The 7,370-nt window shown below is 35.2% G+C and overlaps 1 pseudogene; it reads right to left on the reverse strand.

Moving 5' to 3' along the window:
* Window positions 1-979: 979 nt before the first annotated feature.
* LOC140595619 (ubiquitin-fold modifier-conjugating enzyme 1 pseudogene) lies at window positions 980-1,498 on the reverse strand (annotated as a pseudogene).
* Window positions 1,499-7,370: the final 5,872 nt, after the last annotated feature.

Genomic DNA, 7,370 nt, shown 5'->3' on the forward strand with positions numbered 1-7,370 from the left:
CAAATAGTTTCTTGGTGGAGTCTTTCAGGTTTTCTATATTAAGTGTCATGTCATCTGCAAATAGTGACAGTTTTACTTCTTACCAATTTGGATCCCTTTTATTTCTATTACTTGTCTGATTATTGTGGCCAGACCTTTCAGTACTATGTTAAATTAAAGTGACAAGAGTGGACATCTCTGTCTTGTTCTTAATCTTATAAGAAAAATATTGGGCTTTTTGCCACTGGATATGTTAGTTGTGGGTCTGTCACATATGGACCTTATTATGCTGAGATGTGTTCCCTCTAACCACAATTTGTTGAGAGATGTTTTAATCAGAATTGATGTTGAATTTTGTCAAGTGCTTCTTTTACATCTTTTGAAATGATTTTCACCATTCACTTGTTGTAAAATGGATCCTGTTAATTGACTTACAAATAGTGAACCCTCCTTCATCCCTGGAATAAATCCAACTTGATTGTGGTGAGTATTCTTTTAATGTATTGGTGAATTTGGTATACTAATATTTTGTCAAAAAATTGTACATCTATGTTCATCGGAATATTTGCCTGTAATTCCTTCCCTTCTTTCTTTCTTCCCTCCCTCTTTCCTTCCTTTCTTCCTCTCTCCCTTTCTCTTTCCCTCCCTCCTTCCACCAGAGGAAGTGGCTTTTATTGACAAATTATCTCAAGAAACCAAAAAGACAATGTACCCTTTTTCAGCGCCCCCTTTCTCTCCTGGATCTAACATTTTCCACCTGGGGAAGGGATATAGATTGCCTTTTGGCTTTCCAAAGCTCCAGTCTTTCCTTTCCAGGTGTAGCATTGAAATCCAGTAACAATAATGTGGTGTTGTTTTTAAGCAATGCCTGCTGTGGCTGCTTAGTAACAATTATGAGCCAAGGGGTGTGCAGAAACATTTAGATGAGAAGAGTGATGCACAGAAAATAGAAATGTAACCCATCAAAGTTCTCTCTGTCCTGCCTCAATGGTTTGATCCTTCATTGGTTGCATTTCTCTGTATATTGAATCATGCTCTCCTGAATCCAATCAGGGATTTTCACTGCCAGTTATACCCCCGGCCCCAGAGTCATGAGGTGAGCTAGTTCAAACCTAGGCACATTCCTGGTCCACAAAGCCTTAAAGAGATGGGCATATTTTGGGCATATTTTGCCACTCTTGTACATCTTTCTGGTTTTCCCATCTAGCTCAGGGACTGCAATTTCTGAAGCATTAGTGGAATGAATATATGGTAGGAATGTTGAACATGATGTTAAACTTATATTTGGGGTCATGAGTGTAACAGCATTTTCCAAACACTAAGTCCCTTCCTAGTATTCAAGTCAGAACCAAATAAATATTCTCCACATTCTTATTATTATCCACATACCAAATATGCGATTGATAGTCCTCTTTGAGTTGCTGCACTCACAACTCCGAATCTCAGGTCCAGCAGGTCCAGTGTTAGCCTTTAGAATGGGGACCTTAGGCATGACACGTCAGGTGACTTCACCTACCATCTTGGACCAGGATGCTTATTCTCTCTTTGTGTGTTTTCTTTGTCTGGTTGTGGTATCAGAGTAATGCTGTCCTCATAGAATGAATTTGGAAGTATTCTTTCCTCTTCGTTTTTTTCAAAATAGTTTGAGAAGGATAGATATTAATTCTTTAAATGTTTGGGAGAATTCACCTGTGAAGTCATCTGGTCCTGGGCTTTTGGTTTTTGATAACTGATTCAATTTCCCTACTAGTAATTAGAATGTTTGTTTTGTATTTCTTCCTGATTCAGTCTTGGAAGATTGTATGTTTTTAGGAATTTATTCAGTTCTAAATTGTCCAATTTATTGGCATATACTTTTTTGGAGTAGTCTCATAATTCTTGGTGGAGTCAGTTATAATTTCTCTGCTTTCATTTTTTAAAATTTATTTGAGTCCTCTCTGTTTTTTTCTTAGTTTGAGCAAATGTTTATCAATTTTGTTCATTTTTCAAATATCTGGATGTTAGTTTCATTAATCTTTACTATTTTTTAGCCTATATTTTATTTATTTCTGTTCTAATCTCTATTATGCCTACCATCTTTCTATTACCTTTAAACTTTGTTATTTTTCTACTTCCTTTGGTTGTAAGGTTAGATTATTTATTTGTTTGAGGTTTTGTTTATTTGTTTGTTTCCTGATGTAGGCCTGAGTCATTATAAACTTCTCTTCTAGTTTTGCTTTTGGTATGTTTCAAAAATTTTCAAACCATTATCTTTCTGTTTTCATTTGTCTCAAGGTCCTTTTTTTTATTTCCTCTTTGGTATGTCTGCTGATATACTGTTTGTTGAGTAGTATGTTTTTTAGCCTGTTTGTTATCTTACAGCTTTTTTTTTCTTCTTATACTAGATTTCTAGTTTTATAATGCTGTGGTAGGAAGAGATGCTTGATAAAATTTTAGTCTTCTTAAATTTATTGGAATTTGTCTTGTGGCCTAACATGTGATCTGTTCTGGTGGATGACCCATGTGCACTTGGGAAGAATATATATTCTGCTGTTTTTGTTTGGAATATTCTATATTTATCAGGTCAGTCGATATGGTCTAATGTATTGTTCAAAAGCAATATTTTCTTATTGATATTCTCTGGGATGATCTAGCCATTGATGAAAGGGGTGAAGTCCCCTACTATTATTATATTACTGTCAACTTCTCCCTTTATGTCTGTTAATATGTTTTGTAAGATGTATTTATGTTTATAGGTATGTCTGTGTTGGGTACATAGATATTTACGATTGTTACATCCTTCTTTGCATTTTTCCCTTTATCTTATGTAATCCCCTTCCTTTTTCCCTGTTAGTCTTTGTTTTCAGACCTATTTTATCTGATATAAATATTACTACCGTATTTGGTTTTGTTTTTCTTCCATTCACAAGGAATATTTTTTGCCATCCCTGCATTTTGTCTGTATGTGTCTTTAGGTCAGAAGTGAGTCTTTTGTAGTCTGCATATACATGAGTCTCGGTTTTGTTTTGTTTTGTTTTATCTATTCAATCACTCTGTCTTTTGATTGGAGCATTTAGTCTATTTACATTTAAAGTAATTATTGATAGAAATGTACTTACTGTCATTTTGATAATTGTTTTTTAGTTTTTGAACTTCTGTTTCTTTTTCTCTTTCTCTTTTCCTTTGTGATTTGATGACTTTCCTTATTATGCTTAGATTTTTTTCTCTTTATTTTCTTTTTTGTATCTGTTATATCTGTCTTGTGATTACCATGAGGTATATATAAAACATCATAAGTATACAGCATACTGCTTTAAGTTTTTATGGCCACTTAAATTCAAACACATACTAAAAGCACTATATTGTTACTCTCCCCTATATGTTTTATGTGTATGACATTATATTTTACACCTTATTTTGTGTATCCCTTAGCTAATAATTATAGATATAATTGATTTTATTGCTTTTGTCTTTTAACCTTCACACTAGCTTTATAAGTGATAGACCTACCTCCTTTATCGTATGTTTGCTTTTACCAATGGAAGATATTTTTGCCTTTCATAATTTTCTAGTTATGACCTTTTCCTTTTTGTTTAAGGAAGTCCCTTTACCATTTCTTATAATGCCAGTTTAGTGGCACTGAACTCCTTTAATTTTTGTTTGTCTGAATTCTTTGTCATCAATTCTTAATGGTAGCCTTACTGGGTGGAGTATTCTTGGCTGTAGTGTTTTTCATTGTTGTTTTTTGATTTTTTCTTTCAGCACTTCAATATATCATGTCATTATCTTCTGTTGAAATATTAAGTGGTAGCCATATGGAGTTTTCTTTTACATAAATAGCTACTTTTCTCTTGCTGCATTTAAGATTCTTTATTTTTTGTCATTTTAGTTATTATGTGTCTTGCTATGGATCTCCTTGGGTTCATCTTCTTAGGAGCTTTCTGTGCTTCTAAGACTTGGATGTCAGTTTCCCTAGGGTAGGGAATTTCTCAGATCTTTCCTTCTCTTTGTTCTCCTTCTGGGACCCTTATAAGGCAAATGTCAGAAAGTTTAATGTTATTCTAGAACTGTCTTAACCTATCCCCATTTTTAAATTATTTTTTCTTTTGAGTTTGGATTATTTCTACTATTCTGCTATGCAGATTGCTAATCCATTCTTATGCATCCTCTAAGCTGCTTTTGATATTGTCTAATGTATTTTTTCATTTAAGTTATTGTATTTTTTACCTCTGATTTGTTCATTTTTCTATTGTCTGTCTCTTTGTTGAAACTCTCACAGAGTTCATTTACTCTTCTCTCAAGTCCAATGAGCATCTTTATGACCACTACTTTGAAGTCTTCAGTGGGTAAATTATCTCTAGTTCATTTAGTTCTTTTTCCGACCATTTGTCTTTTTTGTTTAGAACATATTTGTTTAGAACATAATCATCTGTTTCCTCATTTTGTCTGACTCTCTGTGATATTTCAATGTGTTAGGTCAGCTGAGTCTCTTGGTCTTGAAAGTAGTTAACTTGTGTAGAAGATGTCCTGTGGGGTCAAGCTGAACCAGATGTTCCACTGGTGCCCCTGATTAGGCTGCAGGCACCTTCCTGTTGTGACTCAGCCATAACTGCTGAGGGCAGAGCTAGCCATTGGGTTGGCTGAGACACCTGGCTCCAGCTGCTGTAGACTTGCTGGTAGGTAGAGTCCCTCCCCTACCCCAACCATCGCAGGAATTGGTTTGGAGGAGTGTGGTTCTGCCTGGGGATGTCTACCAAGTGTGGTGGGATAGTAGTTACTTTGGGAGGGAACACTGTTCCTGACAAAACCTGCCTGTTGAGTGTAGCAGGGCAGGAGCTTCTTTAGATAGAGAAGTGCCTGCTGGGACAGGCATGTTGGGTAGGCTGGATCCACCAGTGAATGGCAGGGCAGAAAAAGTGGTGGTAAGAAAGTAGACAGAAAGTACCCAGAACTGGCTCTCACCAGCATCAGGATGACAGGGCTGAAGGAGCACAACAAATATAGTACATGCTAGCATTTTCTTTCTGGGAGAAAGTTCCAGCAGATCCCTGCCCCTCTGGCATAATTTCCTTCACATATAACCCAGGCATTTTTCAAACTTCTGCCTCTTTGTTTGGTGTCATGTTGAGTAGGTTTGTGTGCAGACTCTCAATTTCCTATAGCTGTCTGGATTTCACAGAGTTCAGCCCTACTGATTTTCAAACCCAGTCATTATGGGGGCTCATCTTCCTGGTGCACATCCCCAGGGTGGGGACTGGTCAGTGTAGGGCTTGATCTCCTTGCCCCTCAGGGATATTTGTGCCTATAATACATTTGCTGTGGATTTCTGCCCTGGGGATTTGGTTCCCAGCTGTGTCTCTGCCTCTCCTCTCCTTGATATAGCTTATTCTTTATATCTGTAATTGTGAAAGAGCTGTTCTGCTTGTCTTTAGACTGTTTTCAAGATGTGTTGCACTATATGTGGTTGTAGTCTTAATGTTTCTGTTGGTGGAGGTAAGCTCAGGATCCTCCTAGCCTGACATCTTCCCAAGTCTCAACCACCATAATCTTATTCTTCATGCCAGTGATTAGTTTAACAGTGTTCATGCAATTGACCAAAATGATGTGAAGGGCCAGCCTGAGGGAACTTAGCAGAAATAAATTAAATACAAATAAAAAATGCTAGAAATACCAACATAGTCTAGATGCCATCAACATAGTTCCAGTTAGATAACCAATTACCATGCAGCCTTTGATAATAATAGCAACACTGATATATATTTAGTGAAAAGTAAATCGTGTTATGTCATCTCATTTTTAAAGTCTATCATATATATGAAAAACCTACAAAATGTGAGCATTTTTTCTTTATGTAATATGAATGTATACATTATCTCTCTGAATTATTTACATTGTATATATATTATTTACACTTAAACATATATTTTGGAGGGGGTAAATTTAAAACAAAAAATACATTGGCAATAAAGATATGTAAAATTTGAGTTTCACAACCTCATCTCCCCCAAAGTGTTGTCAATATTTTGCTCAACTAGTAACTGAAAAAAAGATAAAATTTCCTGAACAGAAATGTTTAAAATAAAAATCCATGAAATATGGAAAGGAATTATTGCTACTTTTCTTTACAATACCATTTGCTATCTCATGGTGAGATAATTATAACAAGTTAGGGGGAAATTTTGAACAAATTATGTTCAATTAGTCCCACAGGCTTTTGTCTATATTAACCTTCATCTCTAAATAATGCTGTCATAGAGATTTTTATCTGGAGGTGTAAACCGTGTGAATTTTCCCCCTCTCATTATGAATTGCCACCAGGATAAGAGATTATTAGATTGTTATTCCACCTATTATATGATACACTGTTTAGTAGGGTCTATAAAATGCTAATAAAGATAAATCTCAATCGTATGACAAGATAAAGTAAAAACTATTAGGGAGAGAGATATTTCATCAACGCCATGAGACTTACAAGTTTCCTAGAAAATTGAGCAGAAGATGGTCTCAGGCCATTTATTGCATATCATAGGCCAATTACTTAATCTTTCTAAGCCTTGGATAGTGGGAATGCTGGGTGCCTCAGTGGCTGAATGTCTGCCTTTGGCTCAGGTCATGATTGTGAGGTCCTGGGATCAAGTCCCACATCAGGGTCCCCGCAGGGAGTCTGCTTCTCCCTCTGCCTATGTCTCTGCCTCTCTCTGTGTGTCTCTCATGAATGAATAAATAAGTAAATAAATAAATAAATAAATAAATAAATATATTTAAAGAATAAATAAAATAGGTAATAACAAATTAATAGTGCTATCATATGGATTAAAGGACTAATCAATAATTCTTTGATAACACCTGATACATAGTGTTTTATAACCAATTTTTAAAATCAATTCTTGAATGTACATTGCAGATGCTGTTATCTTAATTTTAAAGATTAGAAAGTTGAGACTCAGAGAGCTTAAGAAAAGTAAGAAATTAGCAAAGATCTCAGAATTAGAGCTTTTTTCGTAACCAACGCCATCTGATTCAAGACCCATAGCATAACACCTTCCTCTATTGCTTTGGGTTTTTGAAAATTTCAAGCAGCATGATGCAAATTTCCTTATACCATTTCTGTAACAGGGAACATTCATCTTTCTCTCCCTCATTTTTCATATCTAAATGCAATGCAACAATATAATAACTTTCTATTTTTAAGTAAAATAATGGAACAACACCTATATGACAGACACCATATGAGGCACTGCATAAGACACAACAAGAAATTACACAAAATAATATCTTTATAATCAAGTACATGTTCTGTGTACATATGTAATTTTTCTTTCCTACAGAATTGTAGGTGTTAGAATATTTTTTTCTCAAGAATTTTCAAAGACGATTTTAGGGAACAAAAAAATGTAAGCTACAAAAACAAT

This window comes from Vulpes vulpes, chromosome 15, assembly GCF_048418805.1.
Source record: "Vulpes vulpes isolate BD-2025 chromosome 15, VulVul3, whole genome shotgun sequence".
NCBI lineage: Eukaryota > Metazoa > Chordata > Mammalia > Carnivora > Canidae > Vulpes > Vulpes vulpes.